We start from the raw sequence: 21,103 nt of genomic DNA on the forward strand, positions 1-21,103 counted from the left end.
GGAACTTAAGCTAAACCTTCTAAACCTTGAAAGGGAGCTAGAGGCTTCAGGAGACAGAGATGAAGAGGTAGAAAATTCTAGCCACAAATATCTGCATCCAATCAAATCGCAACTGTTGTTCAGCTATGTCTCACTCTTTATGATCTCATTTAGAGTTTTCTTGATTTGCCATTTCCTTCTTCAGTTCATTTAACAGATGAAGAAACTAAGCCAAGTTCGCCCAGAGTCACACAGTCATTAAATGTGAGAAGTGGGATTTAAATTTAGGAAGATGGGTCTTTCTGATTCCAGACTGGAAATCAGGGAGGTAATGCCATCACAAGCACTTGAATTGGATTGGCGGGAGGGGGGGGGGGGGTGTCTATGCTTAAATCACCAGCCTCATCCAGTGGCCAGATATGAATCAAGATGATTGGAGTTGACCCCGATGTGAGGCAAATAAGGATTAAGTGACTTGCCCAAGGTCACACAGCTAGTGAGTCTGAGGTTGGATTCGAACCCCCTGCCTCTTGACTCTAAGGCCAGTGCTCTATCCACAGCTGCCCTATTATTATAATGTCTTATTTCTCTCTCCACACATACACATAGCTTCTACCCTAGTTTAGACCCTTATCTCTTCTCACCTGGACTACCAGTAGCCTTCTAATTGGGTTCCCTGCCTCAAGTCTCTCCCCACTCCCCATTCCCCACTCCCCACTCCTCCACTCAGCTATATAACTTTTCTGAAGTACAAGTAAACCATTCACCTCCTTACACACCAATCTACTCCAGTGGCTTCGGAAGACCTCCAAGATCTTTTATAAAATTCTTGGTATTTAAATCTCTTAGCCTTGGTCCCTTCCTACCCACCCAATCTTTTAAAATATTACTCCCCTCCCTCAGGCCATTTCTAGGTTTCTTGCTTTTACACTCTCAGTTCCTCACACCTGTACTGATTTCCCTCCCAACTTTTCAGTCATCAAATTTCTAACTTTCTTTAAGACTGCTGTCTCAGGGCACCTAGGTGATGCAGTAGATAGAGCACCAGCCCTGGAGTCAGGAAGACCTGAGTTCAAATCCTATCTCAGGACATTTAAAAATTACCTAGCTGTGTGACTTGGGCAAGTCACGTAACCCCATTTCCTTGAAAAAACAAACAAAAAGACTACTATTTCTGGAATCCTCAACTTCTAATGTCACCCCTCCTCTTTGAATTTCTCTTATATGTTCTGATTTATATTTGTTTTCTTGATCTTTCCCCAAAATTCCTGAGGGACTAGTTTTGCTTTTACCTTGTGACTGAAGTGCTTAGCAAAAGTCCATCACATAGTAAACTAGTAATAAATGCTTATGGGTTAATTTATTGTGCATTAGACAAGGAGGACATCCAGCACAAATATTCATCAATTTTTCTTTAATTTTTTTCTAGCTCAGTACAATCATCAGGTCAACAAGATTTGACAAGTAATACACTAATGCTCCTACTATGGGCCATATATTTGGTTTAATGGAATCACGGAACCATAAAAATAGTAAAGCTATTAGAGAATTTCTACTAGGGGTATGCTGATAAAATGTTTAGTAACCAGTTCTTATTGGGGGTGTGCCTAAGGAATGTATTCACTTGGCTTTAAAGTTCAATTTGCATTAGTGACATTTTCTCCCTCACTTTTTAAAGTCTGGACATCAAAATATAATAAATCAAATCCTGATTTGGTAATATATAATGGGACCTGAGGTATAAATGCAGGTGCTGAAAATTTAACAACATGGTCTTACAAGTGAATTAGTGCTGGTTCCAGCACAAATCTTTCATTTTACATAATCCAACCCTTTAGAGAGAAGGATATTTAAATTCAGAAAACTGATCTGTCAGTTCAGCTATCATAGACTTGGGAAGAAACTAAATCTGAATCCCAACTCCAGTCCTAATTGCATGACAATCTTCTCCCTCTTGTAAGAATCAAAATGTTTTATAAATGTTTGTAAAATGCTCTGAAAAAGCTTAAAGCACACATAAACACAGGCATATAAAAAATAAGAGGTTTAAACTGGAGGAGGGGGGATGAAGGAAGAGAACTTTCATAAATTCATAACTTGTGAGCCTTTTATGGCTGGATAAATTCTAGGGAGTAGCCTAAAGGATACAGAGGTTAAGTTAAGGTTGGCCATTTAGGTAAGGTTTTGTGGGACAACATCCTCATCATATTCCTTCTTTTAAAAGATGTGATATGCCACGGGTAAGGGACAAATTAAGCTAGTGGGGAAAAATTCAAAGTTGCTTATTACAATAATTATACTTATTACAATAATTACAATTATTATGCTTTGGTGAATTTCCTCTAATGGAAATTGGTAGTGTTTTAACATAATACTATAGGTAATATCATGTTAGAAGGTCCTCCTTGTCCTTTCTTTGCCTTCTAGGTCCTGCATATCCTTTAAAACCCCAATTTACATTCCTTGTCCTCAGTGAAGCCTTTTGTGATTCCTTATTTCCCATCCTCATCAGTAATAAGCTTCTTCTAGGATCCAGTGTAGCAGTTTGTTTTAAAAGTAATTCTCTCCTACACCTATCTTACATTATTTTGTCTTATAATGTTTGTGGGTGACAGGCAGTGGAGCAATGGGTTCCTACCTCTGATTTTCTATGGTTGCCATTAACAGCTTCAGGCTGTGTGTGTTCCAAGGTGGGGTTATCCAGAGGGATTGATTCTCTTCCACCTCCACCCCACACCATACACACCTAGATTGGCTCATAGTTTTGCTACAGTTCACTCTCTGACTCAAATTTCTTTTCAAAGGCCCAGTATTAAAGGGTTGGCTCTGTGTGATGTACTGCTGAAGATCTAATAAATAGCCTTTTGAGAAAAAAAAATGGAGGCATGACATGGTTTAAAATTTGATTTGAGTTATTAACATTTTCTCCATCCCTTTATTATTTTAGACAACCAACAAAACAACAATATCAAGCTGAGATTTCTAGGATTTTTCAGTTTCTGATATGTAAATGCTCACACTGAAAATTTAAAAACCAACTTCCTAGAGACTTGGATGCACTGGTTCTATCCACAATAGTGTGAAACATTCAATCTCTTCCCAGCAGATCTGAAACTTAATCATTCCAAAGAAGTAGGAATGGTTCAGATTGTGCTAGACATACCTAGGCACAGAAGATGCCCTCTGTGCTCCCACTGAGATGCTTATGAGCATAACCACACTCTCCAGGGAGAAACGTAAAAATCGATAGCTCTTTTTTTCAGGTAACCAAAGCTGACTAGACTCCCTTGATCAACCTCCTACCTGTGTATAGTCAAATTCACTTGTTATATTGTCGATTCTATGAGGCCAAGGTCTGAGTCAGATACCAGTATTTAACACAAGCTGGCAGACAAGTTCTTCTTCCTTCCCAAAAGGAACACCCTTTCAGTAGCAAAAGAAATGTATTTGTTTTTGTAATGAGCATTTGTGTTCAGACTTAATATTGCAAAAGAGGGAAGTCAACTTTTAAACCACATTTACTGCCTAGAACTTTCTCCTTTCTTTTAGAGGGATTTCTGTTATTTTTGTTTTCTTTTTTACAAGACTTTTTTTCCCCACTATTCAGAGCAGTTTCCAAAAGACAGAATTTAAGAAAGGGGAAAAAATGTTGATTGGTGGCAAAATTGTTCAAACTTCATTTGTGAATCTTAAGTTTCTAACTTTTTTTTTTTTTTTTAGTTTTTGCAAGACAATGGGGTTAAGTGGCTTGCCCAAGGCCAGACAGCTAGGTAATTATTATGTGTCTGAGGTCAGATTTGAACTCAGGTACTTCTGACTCCAGGGCCTGTGCTCTAAGGTTTCTAACTTTCTTGAAAGAGTTTGTAGGTTAGCTCTGTCTGGGCTTTAGGAGTTTATCCTTCCCATGGAAAGTTAATATCCACCCAGGGGAAAGTTCCTTACCTTGATAAGATCGAAAGTTCTAATAAACAAACAAACAAATAAGCAAAAATTAGCTATCCCCATTGGCATCTAAAGAGCTTCGATTTGCCCCCAGGCCCCAGACCAGAACCAACCTTCCCCCAACAGACATACTGGCTGACTGATCCTGGTCACTGATCCCGAGCTAGATTGTATTTCAGTTTTAAGGTGGCAAAGTTTAAGGTACAAGGAAGAAAGTCTTTTAAAAATTCTCAAAGACTTCTGATGAGAAGCACTGTGATTTGCCTATTGGATCGAGAACTTTCGAAACAGGAAAGAATCTTAATATGTGCTCTGTTCATTTCCAATCAATTTATAGATCCCTCTTTTTTGCATTCTCCCAGTTGCTAAATGTTTCCTACACTGTATAGCTAATACATATAAGTGTCTATGGACATACATCTGTTCATAGTTATCCTTACCTATATTTCCTCCAATAGAATGTAAGGCAAGGACTTTTATTTCTTATCCCCAATCACCTTTATAGCTGAGTAAAGGATAGGTTGGAGTGGGCAGAGACTTGAGGCAGGGAGCCCAATCAGAAGGCTACGGTAGTACAGGTGAGAAGTGATAGGGGTCTAAACTAGGGTGGTGGCTATGTGTATGTGTAGAGAGAAATGACAAGACTTTGAATAAAGGGTTCAATTATGGGGCTCTTAGTGATCAAATGACCTGCCCAAAGCCAAGAAGGTAAAAAGTGACAGAAAAGGAATACAAACTTGGGTTTTCTGAACCTTTTCCTGTCCCCTATCATTGTTGTTCAATTGTGTCTGACACTTCAAAAACCCATTTTTCTTGGCAAAACCACTGGAGTGGTTTGCCATTTCCTTTTCCAGCTCATTTTACAGATGAGGAAACTGAGGCAAATAGGTTTTTGACTTGCTCAGGGTCACACAGCTAGTAGCTGGGACTGAATTTGGACTCAGGAAAATGAATCTTCCAGGTTCCAGCACTCTTATCTATTTCACCACTTAGCTGCCCTTCCAAATCTCCTATCCTGTTTCAGTTATTAACCCCCATATTAGAGATGAAACAGTTAAGTAGTATCTGCAGATAAGAATGCTTGTCCTGGAGTCAGGAAGAGCTGAATTCAAATTCTATTTAGGCATTTTCTAGCTAAATGACCTTGGCTAAGTCATTTTACTTCTATCTCCCTCCATTTCCTCATTTGTTAAATGAAAATTAATATTAACACTCACCTCCCAGACTTCTGAAGATTATGGGATACCTTAAAGTGTGATACAAATAATAGTTTTTTTTATTACAGATGATAATACTATTTAACTTTTGCTTATTTGTTTTTTATTAATAATAATAATAATTACTAATAAATGTAATAATAAATTGAGTTTCAGGTTAAGACTTCTTCAGGCTTATAAATATAGGGTACTTTGGGATTCTAGCTCATTCATAATGCCTTATCTATTGTGTAAGGATGGTATGTGGATTTGAAATGAAAGGGAAACAACACCTGCTCCATTTAACCCAGAGTTGGTATAAAAATAAAATTTGATAATGTCTATTAATAGCAACTCACATTTGAATTGCACTTTACATTTTCCAGAAGGCTTTCTTCGCACCTCTGTGAGGCAGGTGTCCTATGTATCCTCATTCCAGTTTTATGAATAAAGAAATTGAGGCTCAGTTTAAGCGACTCACTAGTAAGTCACAAAACTAATAAATGTCAGAACCTACACTATGGCAGGCACTTAATATATTTGTTTAATTTAACTGATTACAGTATTGACACCTAAAGTCTAGCCATTTGAAAGACAGCTGAAGTTTAAAAAAAATAGCCTTCAAGGCATGGAGGGCAGCATGACCCTGGGCAAGACATTCTCCAATCTCTGTCATGTAGTTATAGAAAAAGTGCCTATTTGCATGGGTTAAAGGCAGTTCTCCACTGGGAAGCTCCCAACACTGATGAAATCTTACATCTAGTTCAAAAAAAAAAAGTAGCACCTTTTAAAATGAGCATTTGCATAAGGCAAGGTACAAGAAAAGGGAGAAGGAAGAAGTACTTGAGAATTCTTGCACCTTTTTCTGGGATAGGGAGGAAAGCAATTTTTAGAGTCACTTTGTGGTAAGGAACCCCCTAAAATTATCTAGGCCATTCTTGAAAGAAGATGACTGGCTGCTCTATTTTTACAGGCCTCCAGGGCTGGAGATTCCACAGTTTCCCCAGGTGGTACATTCCAGTACGGAGTCTAAATTGTTCAAGGATCCTGGAAAGAGGCCACAAAAAACATAAAGCATTAACATTCAACGATGAATGAATGAATAAATGCTTGTTTACCACACTCACTTGCATCTGCTCTTTAATATTCTCAGAACAATCCATTTTGTCATACAGTAGGTAGCATTACCCATCTTTTTCCTAGTGGGAAAAAAGGCTAAAATGGCCTACAGCCCAGGGTCATATAATAAGCTGGGAATAGAAATAATGACTTCTGACTCCTCCTTCCTGTCTCTAACTAGCAAGCAAAGTTGCCTTATTAATAGCATTCTAATTTGAATCATTTAAATTACTTGTAATTGCAGGCCTACAAAGAATTAACTGCCCCGTGCCAGCTGAGCAAGCTGTAATGGGCATGACTACTGTTACAAACCTCTGTCATTGGAGCACAAAAATGCATTTTAAAAGTTTGAACATCTCATTTGAAAATTTGATTCTCCTACTTAACAGGGTGGTTTAGGGTTATCCTCCAAATGACACAAGCAATTGGACTTGGAGTCAGAAGATCTGGATTTGAATCCTGGCTCTGCCACTGTCAGTTTCCTTAGGGAAGCTCTCCTCTGTAAACAAGAAGGTTGGACAACAGGACTTCTGGAACTTCTCTTCTATCCTAACAATCTGTGTGAAGAACGAATGAGGTCCAATAAAAGGAAGGCATTTAATAAGCACTTAAATGTCTACAATGTGCTGGACACAGTATATATGATATTAAAACAAAAAAATGAAACAATCCTGCCCTCAGGGAACTTATATTCTATTGGAGGAAAAACATGTAAAAGTGCGAAGTTGTTTTTTAAATTATCATTCTATTAAAGATAGATTTCTCATAAAATAAAAACTTCCATTTTCAAAAAATTAGTTCATGGGAACCTAGAAGTAGAGAAGGAAAGGACCTAAAAAGCCATCGGGGTCAGCCTGTCCCCTCATTTTCCAGAAGAGAAACTTAGTACTAGAGGCAAAGTGTCCTCTCCAAGGTCAATAGTCAATAGTCAGTTTCTCTGACTCTAAAAAGTTTCTCCACTCCAGTTTTCTCGAGTTCCTTGCTTAGACCAAGTAATCATTTTCACCTTTTTGCTGCGGAAACTTCTCTGTTAACTCTCTAGCTGGTGGAAAGCTGAATCGGGATGAAAAGAACTTAGCTAGCTTACCCAGGGGCTGACAGGTTGCGTAGTGACTTAAAAAAGAAAGTAAATCCCTGCCTGCAAATGACTCTACCTGACTAATTTGCACCTACCTGCCTGCAGGTATTCAGGTAAATGACAGGCACGGAGGAATTTACTGACTGGCTGGATCACGAAGGTCGAAGCCACGAAGATGAGCTTTTCAGGGCTCTGGGTGATGTCACACGTTTCCTGCTCCAGGCCAACCAATACCATTCATTCTTTTTTTCCCCGCAGACACCTGCACAAGGAAGGTAAATGTGGTGGCAGGCCGGATCGGACGGCGTTTGATTGACTTGCGGGCTAGGGATGTTCGTGCTCCGGGGGAACCCTGACACCTGGAAAGGTGAGTAGAAACGCCCATTTTTCTCTGGGGCCCCTTAGACCACTGGTCACCTTGTGCTGGACAGGAAACAGGAAAGGAACTGACCGAGTGAGTCCAACTTGACTCTTTTCTCAGGAGAGGGGAGCTTCTGCTGGGAGACCAGCTGGACGCCTGGAGATCTCCCCCAGTAAAGCTCCCTCAAGCCCCAGGGCTAATGCTGCCTTTTAAAAATTAAATCATTAATTCAGCCTTTTCCTATCTGCGATGTTGATTTCTCCCCCTCTCATCCTACCTCCTCCCGCCCTCCCCTCCAAAACAACAAAAACAAACCCCAAAGCGAGTTGCGAAGGTGAGAGGAAGAAGTCTCTGAAGTTTGATTGGAAGTTGTAAACTTTCTTTACCTCTAATCTATAGTGTTCATTTCTGGGGGGGGAGGGGAGATTTTCCTAATACTAATTTCAGGGACGGGGAAGAGAGATGTTTTAGGGAATTTCGGTTTGGGGGAGGCTACTTCAAAGGAAGCTGGCTGATTCTTTTCATTCTCTTTTGCTTTATCTAAAATTGTAAGAAATTGGGTTTTTCCTTAACATTATTTTAAAAGCACCCTCTCGTTTGCTTCCTGGATACTTCCTGAGACCGCAAACTCAATTGTCTTTCCTTCTTTCCCCGGACCCCATCCGACTCCCAGCCACCTCCCCCCCCCCCCAGTATTCCTGGCCCCTAACCTTTTTTTGAAGGAAGCAAATATTTGATCTTTGACCTCAATTGTACAATCTGTTTTTACTGATCTGGATTATAATACTTTATATTTAGCTGTGTGTTTATTAGATTTTTTAGCTCAGGTAACAGGGATTATCCTTTCTGAACTTCAAGAATGGGGTACAAAGGTGATTTTCTCTTCTGTATTTGTTACCCCTCTCTCCCTTACTCTAATAGTAAATAAACTGTCTAGTTGATTGTTCTGCCAGGACCTTACTTTTTTTTTTCCTCTCCCAAAAGTAACTTTAGCTCTGGGACCCATTTTTTTTTGTTTCCTTAAGTAAAGATCTCAGAGCTAGCATGGACTGCAGCCTCACACTTGGTGTTCCAACTTACATTGGAGGCATTTAGATGGTGGGGAGAATCTGTGGCATGCAGGCCACTCATAATACTGGGAGGTCAGGGTCTGGCTCTGGGAAACCCATGGAAAGAAACAGATCTGTGAGGAGCAATGTGCCAAACTCCTACATCAGCTGTTTTGCTGAGACGTAAGTCAGCACAAAAAAAAAGAAAGAAAGAAAGAAAGTTTGCAAGGAAGTGATCTGTTAGTAATTACACCGATATTTATCCACCCCAAAAGTCAAAGTGCACATTCATTCTCCAAAAGAAGAAATAGAAACAATCTGGGGAAGTTTGTCTCGGACAGAGTAGCCTCTCACCCAGCCAAACTAGTCCTGCTGTGGCTGCCAATTCCTCTTATTCCTTTGAGACCACTATTGTTCTCACTGACCTTTCTGTCCTTTTTCTCTGAGCTCATATGCTTGGCCGGTGGCTACTGCCTTTGCTTTATTGGAATTAGGATTCAAAACCATATCCTATATTCAGTCTCTACCCAAGGCAAGATTTATGAAAAAAATCACAAACCCTCTCTTGAATGGGATAATCTTCTTCCAGTTCACTATGGAACAATAGTTCACCTCTCTTTAAGTATTATATTTAAAACTTTGTTATATATTTTCATTTCTTCATCTCTCCTTTCCCCTTCTCTCTCTCTCTCTGTCTCTCTCATTGTTAAAGGGGAAAGAAGAAAAAGGGGCACAAAGAATGGAGTCATAGATATAGAATGATAAAAGGTCATCTGTTTTACAAATGAAGGAAGTCTGGCCTAGTACCTGCTGAAGATTACAAGAATATACAGGCAGAGGAAGAGAGGGAAGTGGGGACTGGGGAAAAAAAGAGATTGGAATTTAGAGTCAAACTATTCTAGAATGTAGCCCAGGTCACGATTTGGTTGCTCCCTGGGATAAACTGTACTAATTTTTAGTAGATGGAGGCTTTGCTAAGAGATAATCATTTAAGGAGTCAAACTTTATTTAAAGTAGTTTTTCTGGGCTACCTTTAGATATGCTCCAGCTAAAACTCTGTTGGGAACACAGATTTTAATAATCATGATAATAATTATAAATTATTACTTTCATCTATAGTTCCCACAAATCTAACAAAAGAAAGGAATGAAGCAGAAACAAGGCTTTTGAATTTCCTCCATAAAGAAGGTTGGACTGATTGCCACTGAGTCTATTCTGTCCCATTTGCTATCCACTCCTGTTCACCTCTCCTAGATAGTAGCAAATGCAGGGTGCCCCATAAACCACTGGGCAAATTCTCCATTATTGTCTGGAGTAATGTGATGATGGCAGCAATTATTTTGTACTAGATCGAGTGCAACTCAGCAAAGGTTTCTTAAGTGTCTACTGGTTGTGAAATTTTAATCCCAAGAAGATCTCCTGCCACAGGCTTGGTATATCTACAAAAATGGAAAATGGCCCTTTCCCTCCTCACTGGGAGCTTCCATTCTACTGAGTGGAAAAACAACATGTGTAAAGAGAAGAAATTCAGACAAAGTATTATTAGTCAAAGAAAACGTGAGGATGAGAGAACTAGTTAAGTTTATGCTCTTTCTAGGTCATAGATCTGCAGCTGGAGGGAATCTTTGAGTTCATCTAGTCCAATTCCCTTATCTTATAAATAAGGAGATTACAGAGCAGAGAAGTTAAGGAACCCTGATCCCAAATCCAGCTCTTTTTGTGAAGAAGATTAAAATATCTTCTTCCACAATGGGAAAGCTCATTCTGTCTTAACTTCAGACAATGGATGTCAGGATAACAAAGACTGAGACCATTAGCCAGAGTTCACTAGTTGTATAAAATAATTCATTATCAGTTAAATATGTCACCACTGTGACTTTTCTTGAGGTTCTTTGAGTTAGAAGGGAATTAGTAGAGAAATTTGGTGCCCAATTAATACTGAATACAATTGATCCTCTTCTTTGGCCCAAAAGAATACCTAACTTAACCTAAGTCACCCAAAGAAACACAAAAGGGAAGTCGAGGAAAACAGGAAAAGAGTATCAGGGAGTCCTGGACTGTTAACTCCAAAATGAGAGTTGGAAAATATAGAGAACATATGTACCCAGGGATGTTACAAGGGGGTCTTGGTCATGATGGTCTTCAAGCTATGACAAGAGGATGGCCTCATCAGAGGTTATTTCCTACACTTGACTCATGTCTATACGAAGTTCTAACTAGGATTCTTGGGTCCTGACCTCAGGACAACTCCAGCTGTTTTATAGGGTCCCATTCAGGTCTGATTAGCTTCTCACCTTTGAGGTCACAGGTAGGGAGGTGCCAGTCAACTAGGACTCTAGAGAAGAGGGAAATCAGATGGAATGAATGTCGCTAGAACTCAGAAGGGTTTGGTCTGTTGGTCAGAGAAATATCATAGTCTCTCAGTACCTATTTGTTATCAAGAAGCCAAGAACAGGATAGATATAGAAACATGAGCCCCTTCTGTATCTATGCAGACCCCATTTCATCCTAGAGGGCAGGGCCAAAGGTATGTCTGCCTCAATTTGGAAGTCATAACCCCAAGTGGATGAGTAATGGCCTGATGATTTTAGGACTGAATTCTAATTCCAATTTTGCTACCTATTTGCTGAGCAACTCTGGGAGAATACTTTTATCTCCCTACCCATCTATTTCCTCATTTATTTAGAAAAAAATTAGATTAATTGATAGATATGCTGATGTGCTATAAGAATAAACTTTTATGCTTACAAACCTAGATGGGCAGGTTAAAAACTCAAGCATAAGGGGTTTTTCAGGTTTGGTATTTAGGGCCAATGTTTTATTTACTAAAATGTTAGTATTTCAGAAAGAATGATTTATTTACCCATTCTCTTGAAAGAAAACATTTAGATAGGATTTAGCACCTTAAAAGTATTTAGAGCTTAAACATTACAATTATACATTTAATTTTCATTTTTATTTCTTGGTTACATATAATTAAGATTTTTTTTAACATTTTTTAAAAAATCTTTATGTTTTATTATTTTTTTTAGTTGGTTTTTTGTTTTTGCAAGGCAATTGGGTTAAGTGGTTTGCCCAAGGCCACACAGCTAGGTAATTATTAAGTGTCTGAGGCCATATTTGAACTCAGGTACTCCTGACTCCAGAGCCGGTGCTCTATCTACTTTACCACCTAGCTGCTCTTAACATTTTTTTTTAAATTTTGAGTTCTAGATTCTCTCTCTCTCCTTTCCTTTTCCCTTTATTGAGAAGACAAGCAATTTTCATATTAGATGTAAGGGAAAAGGTATAAAACCACCCAAGAATAATAGTTTTTAAAATCTTTTTTAAATGGGGTGAAGAGTGACTTGTCCAAGATTGCACAGCTAGGCAATTAATAAGTGTCTGAGCCTGTATTTGAATTCAGGTCCTCCTGACTCCAGGGCCAGTGTGCTTTCCACTGTGCCACCTAGCTGCTCCAAATAATATAGTTTGAAAAAGTGACATTACAATTCTACAACCTGCTAGTAGGCTGAGGGCCAGTGACTTTTAAATACATTAAGTATTTAAAAAATATTTTATTAATTTAATTTTTAATTTATATCATTTTTTTCTTTTGGTTTTTGCAAGGCAATGGGTAAAGTGACTTGCTCAAGGTCACACAGCTATGTAATCATTTTTTTTTTCCAGCTATGTAATTATTAAAATGTCTGAGGTTAGAGTTGAACTCAGGTCCTCCTGACTCCAGGGCTGGTGCACTTACCGCTGTACCACCTAGCTGCCCCTCATATTATCTTTTTAATGTCAGCTACATTTTCCTCTGTATCCTTCTGAATCACCCTCTATAACAAATAATTAAAAGAGGGAGAAGGGAAAAAACTCAGCAAAACCAATTCAACACATTGAAAAAGTCTGATGTTATACTCCATGTTTCCTAGCTATGGACCATTCCACTTCTAGAAAAGAGCCAAATGGCTTTATAATTACTCAAAATTTAATTTCAATAATTTTATTGTGTTTTTTTTTCACTTATATTGTTATGGTCATTTTATATGTTGTTTTCCTGATTCTAAGAAAAGCATGGAAGGACTTATACAAAATGATGCAAACTGAAAAAGTTTACATCATTTCATATAAGTCTTCCAGTGCTTTCCTGTTCATTGATCTTTATAGCACAATAATATTTCATTATAATCAATTACCACAAGTCATTTTTATTTGATCTGTGCTTACAATTCTTTGGTACCACAAAAAGTGCTGTTATAAATAAGTTAGTCTATATGGCAGCCTTTGGGAAGTTTGTCTAGCAAGGGAATCTCTTGGAGGATTCCCTTTAATGACCTAAAAGTTATTGCTGTGTGCAGGAAACTAGCAACAATGAATACCCTGTTTGAGTTGTAATTCTGGGATACTGTATCTATCTACTGGTTGAAATGTCCCTTCATGTGTAAATTAGAGTGTAGTCCCAGTTCTTTTCTATGACTGAGCAAGAGTTTTTCCTAGAGACAGAATTCCTCGAGGCTAGGATCAGTTGTCAACCTGGTCACTTGATGTCACATCTGCTTCAATTCTATCTTATGGGAAATAAAGAAAGCTTGACTCTACCTCCAGAAAGAGGGTGTGAAAGAAACAGTTTAAGGGGAAAACTATTCTATAAGATTAACCTAATTCAAACATTTATTTAAATGTTTGCTGGATCCAGACCTCTGCTGAGTGCTAAGGAAGGGAAATAGAGTTGGTAAGAAACAGTCTTTTCCCTTATCTAATTTGCAATTTAATGCTGATGGTGGAAGGAAAATGATATTAGATACAAAGATGTGGAACTATAATATAAAATTATGAAGTAAATTCATAGGAAAGTTGGAAACTAAGTTCCTAATGGGAATTCTGACAGGAGTTGGGGAATGGGAATTAAATCTTTGATACCTGGACAAATTGGGAAAGGACAGGTACAAATTCAGTCAGTTGGGAGTGGTGGTACAGGAATAGGAGTTAGTGTGAACTACTACATCGGAAGGAAAATACAGGTTAAGGAAAATACAGGTTATTTCATAGTAGTAAAGTAGTTGGTAGAGAATACAAAATGGTTAGTCTATCTTCAAGTACTAAAAACATTAAAAAAAAATAAGAAATTTTAAAAGCTACAACTGAAGAATGGAATAGGTTTGATTTGTTTAAACTTGAGGCTAGAGCCAGTAGTAATAGGTGGGAGAAGAAGTGACAAATTTAAGACTTGATAGAAAAAGCTTCCCAATAGAACTGTTCAGAAATAGAGTAGGTACCCTCATAAAACCTACTATGTTTTATCTCATGGCAGGCCTTTAATCAGAGATTAAATGAGTGTTAGATACAGTGTAGAAATTCTTTTTTCAGATATGAATTGGATTAGCTGGCTACTGAAGTTACTACCAATTCTGAAATTATTTGATTTTGTTACATAATGAAATCAGAAAAAAGAAAAAGTTTTTAGAACCAGCATCATTTTTCAACAGGGAAAAAAAGATAAAGAAGTCTGGTAAAATGGGAAATAATAGATTTGGAGACAGAAGACCTACATTCAAATTTTGGTGCTGCTCTAAGCTATAGTCAATCACCAAGTGTTTTATTAAGCACCTACTATCTATCTAGTATTACAATGAATCAAACAATCCCTATTGAGAGGAGGCAGTTGGGACATGTTGAATTTCAGTTATGGTTTTTGGGATATTCAGGTAAAAAGCAGTTGGAGATAGGAATCTGGGAGCTTGGAAGAAAAGTAATAGCTGAACATGGTAATATGAGAGTTATCTCTGGAGAGATGGTAGTTAAAGCTGAGGGTATGGATGATCCTGCTTAGGGAGAGTGAGAAGGAAAGAAGAGGTTGGGAAGAAAGAGTCTTGGGGAATATCTGCTCATATTAAGAATCATAAGATTTTAGATTTAGATCTGAAATAGGAATATGGAGTCTATTAAGTTCCTAGGCTTAAAGGGGTTAAGTCACTTGTGGAAGTCCCACAAGTTTTAGTTGTAGAGTCAGGATTCACTCTGAGACCTCCTGACTGCAAACTCAGTAGCACCACTGTACCCTGCATCCTTTCCAGTCAAGGTGTTGGGACATTTATGCAAGATGGAAAGTTAATCACTAGCATCAAGTATAAGAGAGAGAGGTCAAGGATGTTGTTTTTGTTGTTATTTTTTATTGTTGTTGCTGAGTTTTTTGGTTGTGTCTGATTCTTCATGTTCCTAGCTCATTTTACAAATGAGATAACCAAGGCAAACAGGGATAAATGATTTTTCCCATAGTCAGATAGTGTCAAAGGTTAGGTTTGAATTCACAAAAATGAGTCTTCCTAACTGCAGGCCTGCCTTTCTATTCTCTGTGTCATTTAGTTGCCCCTAAGGAAGATAGGACTGGAGGAAAAAAAAGTCAATGGACTTGGGTTTAGGACAGTTGTAAGCTTTAAGAAGGCAGTTTCAGTAGCCTGCTCAGATTGGAAGATGTATTGCAAGTGGGTGGTCAGTAGTGAAAAAGTGGAGGGAGACACTCTTCTTCAAGAAGTCTTTCTGAATGAGAGGAGGAGAATATGATAGGAGAATCATGGGAAGGGAGTTTCTTTGTATTTAGGAGAGGGGGAAACTTTGGCATGATTATAAGGAGATGAGCAGGAACCAGGAGAGAGGAAGATCTTGAAAAGGCCTAAGAGGAAGGATAGCTGCCAGCAGGTGTTAATCTAAAGTGACATTTCTAAAATGTAGCCAACTCAATTCTATGGTATTCATGTACTTTGGGGAAGCCATTAAGCTATTTATGTCCTGGCATTACATAGCCCTGCTTTAATGCTAGTGACATATTTCATGTCATTTGACCTATGTCATGGAAGCACCAAGGTTATTTTAAGGACAGTGGGGAGAAAAATAAAGAGACATCTTACAGGTTTTCTCATATTTGATGGCATCTGATTATGGAAACCCCCAAATAAAAAGCATTTAGAATTAGGATTATAAAGTTAATTAAGTATAAAAATCTGACACAGAGGAAATGATCTTTAAGCCTTGGACAGTTACTATTTTCCTTTAAAAAGTTCCTCTTTCCAGAATTCATTTTCTTGATTCAGTGAAGTAATTGAGTGCTGAATTGGAATCATAGAACCTAGATTCAAATCTTGATTCTGATGGTGAGTAAATTACTTAAATCCCTTTGGTTCACAGTTGCCTCTTTTGGAAGCTGAAGTGGGAGTGGTGATTCCAGTTGACATTTAAGGACCCTTCCACTTCGAAATCTTAGATTCCTTTCAGTTTTTGTCTTTTACCTTTCCTTCCTCCTTTCCTGGAGAAACCCTGATGTATTCCTGCTCTAAGGGATCCACTGATTGATTTGTCCTCATGCCATTGTCCTCTACATTGTGGATGTTTTGAACCCTCATGCTAGTTTGAGTGTGGTAGGCTGTACAACTGAAGGGCCTTTTCATCATTACCTCTCTTGGCCGTTGCTTAAATGTGTGGTCCTGAATCCTGCCACCATCTTATAGTGACATCTCTTTGTTGGTGTATTCATCAGAGAGATATGAAAGCATAGCACCAATGTTTAAAACTCTCCAAGAATTTTCTTTAATAGCCTCATGTACAGTGGGAGGCATCAACACGTGCAGAAGAGCAAGGCACTCATATTTCAGTGTTAATTATTGGAGGTGATTTGCATATCTTGCTTATGACTGACTGCCTTTGCTAGTCACGTGGTCTTCCACGAGTACCTGTTTATACTGCAGTCCACACACATAAAGTCACCAGTGAGTCATCTAGTATTTTCAAGCTGCTTCATAAATGTTGTTGCTACACCTGTCATCCTTAGAGTCATCTTTCAGGTGTCCCTTTCTGTGTGTACAAAATACTATTTTCCCCCCAGGATTCTCAAGAAGTTTAATGTATTAGAATGATTATTAGCCTTGAAGTCAAAAGATTCAGGAGTCTACATTTGGGTCCCAGCTCTACCATTTACAGTTTATGCAGATTAATTATTTAATCCCTGGACCTCAGTTATTCAACTGTAAAATAAGATGGTTGAACTAGAAGACTAACTGTAAAGTTCCTTCTTGCCTAGCATTTTAGGAAATTCTGTGAAAATTTGCATAGCATTCATCTTTTGGGGATCAGTAAAATGAAATATTGCTCTAAAAAAGTTGCTTAATTTTCTCAGAGATATTTTAAAAGTGACTGCCAGCCCCAGTAATGAGATGACTACTCTAGACTGAATTGGTCCTTCACACATCTTTAAAGGCTCTTATTGCCCATAATATACACTTAAGAACTTAATTGTATTCTTTTTTTTTAAGTTTTTTTTTTTTTGGTAAGACAATGGGGTTAAGTAACTTGCCCAAGGTCACATAGCTAGGTAATTATTAAGTGCCTGAGGTCACATTTGAACTCAGGTCTGCCTAACAACAGGGCTGGTGCTCATATCTCTATTCACTGCACCACCTAGTTGCTCCTAATTTAATTGTATTCTATCTTGTGTTGTTTTCTTTTTTTTTTTTAATGAGGCAGTGGTGTTATGTGACTTGCCCTAGGTCACACAGCTAAAAATATCAAGTGTCCCAGGAGGTCTATTTTGAACCCAGATCTCCCTGGCTCCAAGCCCTGTGCTCTAGATCTAGCTGTCCCCTTGTCTTGTTTTCTAATTATTTCAATAATCCCTGCTATCCTCTCAAAAAACCACCAATATACCTCTCCTCCTTTTAATGATGATGATGATGATGATGTTTGTCCTTCCTTCTCAAGGATAACCATGACATTAAGGAGGTGATGCTATGACTTGCAAGTGAATTGGATTTGAGTGAGAGGGAGCCCTTTTACTACTAAACTCTTAGATGGAGTTTGCTGTGCTCACTGCCCCTAGATTCAGAGTCACAGAACCTCAGAGAACATAGACACTCACCAAAAGAATCTCTTCTATAATCCAACAAATAACTTCAAGGTTTTGTCTGAAGGTTTCCATTCAAGGGGAACCCCCTATCCATTCCACTTTTGGACAACTTATTTCTCTGATTCCTAGGTCAAACATATGCTTGTTGCTGAGTCTTTTTTTGTTTGTTTCAATTTTTTTTGAAACTTTTACCCATCAGCCTTTGTTTATTATCCTCTGGAGTTGGAAAAAAAACAAGTATATCCCTTCTCCAAATGATAACCCTTAAAATACTTGAAGATAACCATCATATATTACCCCTCTCATACTCTCCCCCAGGTCTAATCTTCTCCAGGCTAAACAAATTCATTTCTTTCCACATCTGGCAGGACCTCAAGGTCCCTTGACATTCTGGTTGCCTTCCAAGGGACATTTTCCAATTTATTAAATTTTTGGGGCCTAAAATGTTAGAGAGAGAGAGAGAGAGAGAGAGAGAGAGAGAGAGAGAGAGAGAGAGAGAGAGAGAGAGAGAATGAATGAGAATGAGAATGAGAATGAAAATGACTGTTGGAAGAGGTAGAAGGAAGGGCTCAAGGATGGAGGTGGATGGGTAAGCTTTAGTGAAGAGTAGGGAGAGAGCTGCTGTGGCTAGAAGGAGCAGGTCCATCCAAGAGGGTCATGACACAGAGATTTTTAGGAAATGAAGAGAGGAATTAAAGGAGTTCATATTAGATAGTCTCCATCTTCTCCTGCAAGGAAGTATCTAAATCACATCTGCTGCAAATTTGGGGATAGTAATAATGGAAAGAGGAAAGAACAAAAGGTTTAAACTAATCTCTAGGGAATAAGAAAAGAATAAATCTAAACAGCATGTGTTAAGTGCTTACTGAAGATACAAAGAAAGGCAAAAATATTTTACTTACTCTCAGGAAGTTTATGTTCTAATGGAGGAGATGACATGTAATATAAAATATGAATAAGAATGGATGGAAAGATGGGCCCACCAAGAAGGGAGGAGGTGGGATCTGAGCTGAGTCTTAAAGGAGAAAGTAAACTAAGAGGCAGAGATGAGAATGCAGAGTATTTCAGTCATGGTAGACAGCTATTACAAAGGCACAGAGAGGGAAGATGAAATTGTTTAGCAATAAGAGTTCAGCTGTGTGGTTTTATTAACTTTTTAGAAACCCAAGAGGCAGAGAAACTGTATATAGGGAGTTTCCTAAGGATAAGAATTTGTTGGTTGGAATAGCAAAAGTTGAGATGAAGGTGGGCTAAAGGCATATGAAATTGGTTGATCTGAGAACAAAGATGACTCTGGAGGAGAAGGTGGGAGAGAGCAGGAGAAGGATCTGCTGCAAGTAGAATGGGTGTGGTGTCCTGTGAGGAAAACCAGTGAGTTCTATTCAAGTAAGGACAAAACAGGAATGCAGTTGGGACTGCTGGAGGCTAGAGGGGATTTGTTTGAAAATAAAATGACTTCTGTAGGGCACTGTGAAATGGGCCAGGCCTTGGATTGTCAATGGGACTCAGAGGGAGCAGGACTGATTAGAATCTAGAGGAGTTTAGGGGTGTATCCTGCACCTTGGACTATGAGACTGCATTAGGGCAGTAGTCACTGGAAATATATTTCTTGGGTGTCCTTTTCTATCAATGAGAATTTATTAAACTCTTACCATAGCCAAGCACTGTGCTAAGGACTGAGAATATGAAGAAAGTCAAGAATACATTGTTTCTACCTATAAGGAGATCACTTTCAAAGTCTTCTTAGGAAATAATTTATAGAGTTGATACTCTCCAGCATCCTATTTAGAAGCTTCCATAGTTCTCCTCATGTGCTTCCTCCACACAATTTGAGGTCTCTTCATGGAGAGAAATACACCTGTTTTCAGCCTCCAATATCTTGAGTTTACCATCTTTATCTTTATTCATACTAGGATTGATGAAGGATCTTTAAAGGTCTTCTGCTTCAATACATCTCCAACCTCACCACTCTACTGAAAACTATTCTCTTTCTGGACCTTTCTTTGGTTTTCAGTATTACTGCTTATCTGCTCTTCCCAGATAATCTCCCCTCTCTTGACCTGATGACTTTTCTCATGTTTTTTTAATTTCTGTCTGAAGAAGGTCTCAAAATTTCCTGGAGTTGGCTTACTGTGTTTTCCCCATTCCCTCCTGGAGCTCTACATCCTTCCCTCTTTCCTCTTTATACTTTCTCTTTATATTTGATGTCCTTATCTGATTCAGCGGGTACAAATATTGCCACTATGCAGGGGATGTCCATGTACAATAAACTAGGTTTTCTGATGCCCCTCTCAATAGTGCTTCTGATCCTCCCAAACTTCACTACCTTGCCTCAGCTGCTGGGAACTTCCCTCAGCACCTGGGAGGCTCTCACCCAGGGACCTCCCTTATCCACCCTTTACCTTTTGCCACAGATGAATTCCCTTTAGTGTCCTCATTATTGGGAACCTGTCAAGTCTGACCACATTTCATTCTTTCCACCCCCACACCCCTGCTTCAGAGTGCCTCCAGGCTTGACTTCAGACTCTAGGACAAGACATTTTGTGTCTCTTATCATTTTTCAGTTCTCTTGTATGTATTGTCTTCTCCCATTAGAATTTAAGCTGCTTTAGGACAGGTAACTGTCTTTTTGCTTGTATTTGTCTTCCTAATACATGCAGTAAGTGCTAAATGAATGCTTGTTGCACTGCCATGCTGCCCATTCTTTCAGTTTCAACTTACCTATTTATGCATCATTTCGTTCATAGGCTCAAAACCTTGGAGTGGTTTTTGATTCATCCCCAGTTCTTATCTCCTACATCTAAGCGGTTTCTGATTCTTTTTTGATTCTATCCTCATATTTCTCAGGCCTTTACCTTATATTATACTTATCTCTAAAAATGTTATATCCCCAATAAAATAAAATTTCTTTTTTTACTTTTCATAAATAAATTTCCTCTTTATCCTCTTCCTCCTTTGGAAAAAAGGAAAGAAAAATGAAACCATTGTAACAAATATGTATGTCAAGCAAACAAATTCTAACTTTGGTCAAGTCTAAAAACTGTGTCTTAAGCTACATCCCAAGTTCATCATTTCTCTATCAGGAGGTTGGTAACATGTTTCATCTTTGGTCCTTTGGAATTGCAGTGATTTGCATTGATTGCATTGATCAGAGTTCTTCAGGTGTTCCAAATTGTTTGTCTCTACCATGCTATTGAATAAGTATAAAGCCTAAACAAATTAAAAAAAAATTTAAGACAATGGTATATATTTCTTGCATACTTCCCACAGAATATACCATAATGTTGGTCTTACAACCATTTTTGTGGTTTATGGTTTAGAGCTGGAAGAAAACTCTGTGATCCTCTTTCCTCCACCCCCTCCAGCCTTTTCCCAGTTTTGTAGATGAGAAAGCCAAAGCCCCAAAGCTGACTTGATCATGTTCACACAGTTACTCCTGCCCAGAGCCAGGAGGAGCTCAGGAAGCAAAATAAATTGAAATATTACTATTTTTTTAAATCA

The 21,103-nt window shown here is 38.4% G+C and overlaps 1 protein-coding gene across 4 annotated transcripts in view; it reads left to right on the top strand.

Moving 5' to 3' along the window:
- The window catches only part of LNX1 (ligand of numb-protein X 1), a 229,492-nt gene that overhangs the window by 68,947 nt on the left and 139,442 nt on the right, over positions 1–21,103 (top strand). For all 4 annotated transcript variants that reach the window (XM_074229422.1, XM_074229423.1, XM_074229420.1 and 1 more), the window contains exon 2: positions 7,573–7,681. The gene's annotated coding sequence lies outside the window, so the exon portion shown is untranslated. The remainder of the gene's footprint in view (positions 1–7,572; positions 7,682–21,103) is intronic.

Source organism: Macrotis lagotis, chromosome 3, assembly GCF_037893015.1.
Source record: "Macrotis lagotis isolate mMagLag1 chromosome 3, bilby.v1.9.chrom.fasta, whole genome shotgun sequence".
In the NCBI taxonomy this organism is placed as follows: domain Eukaryota; kingdom Metazoa; phylum Chordata; class Mammalia; order Peramelemorphia; family Peramelidae; genus Macrotis; species Macrotis lagotis.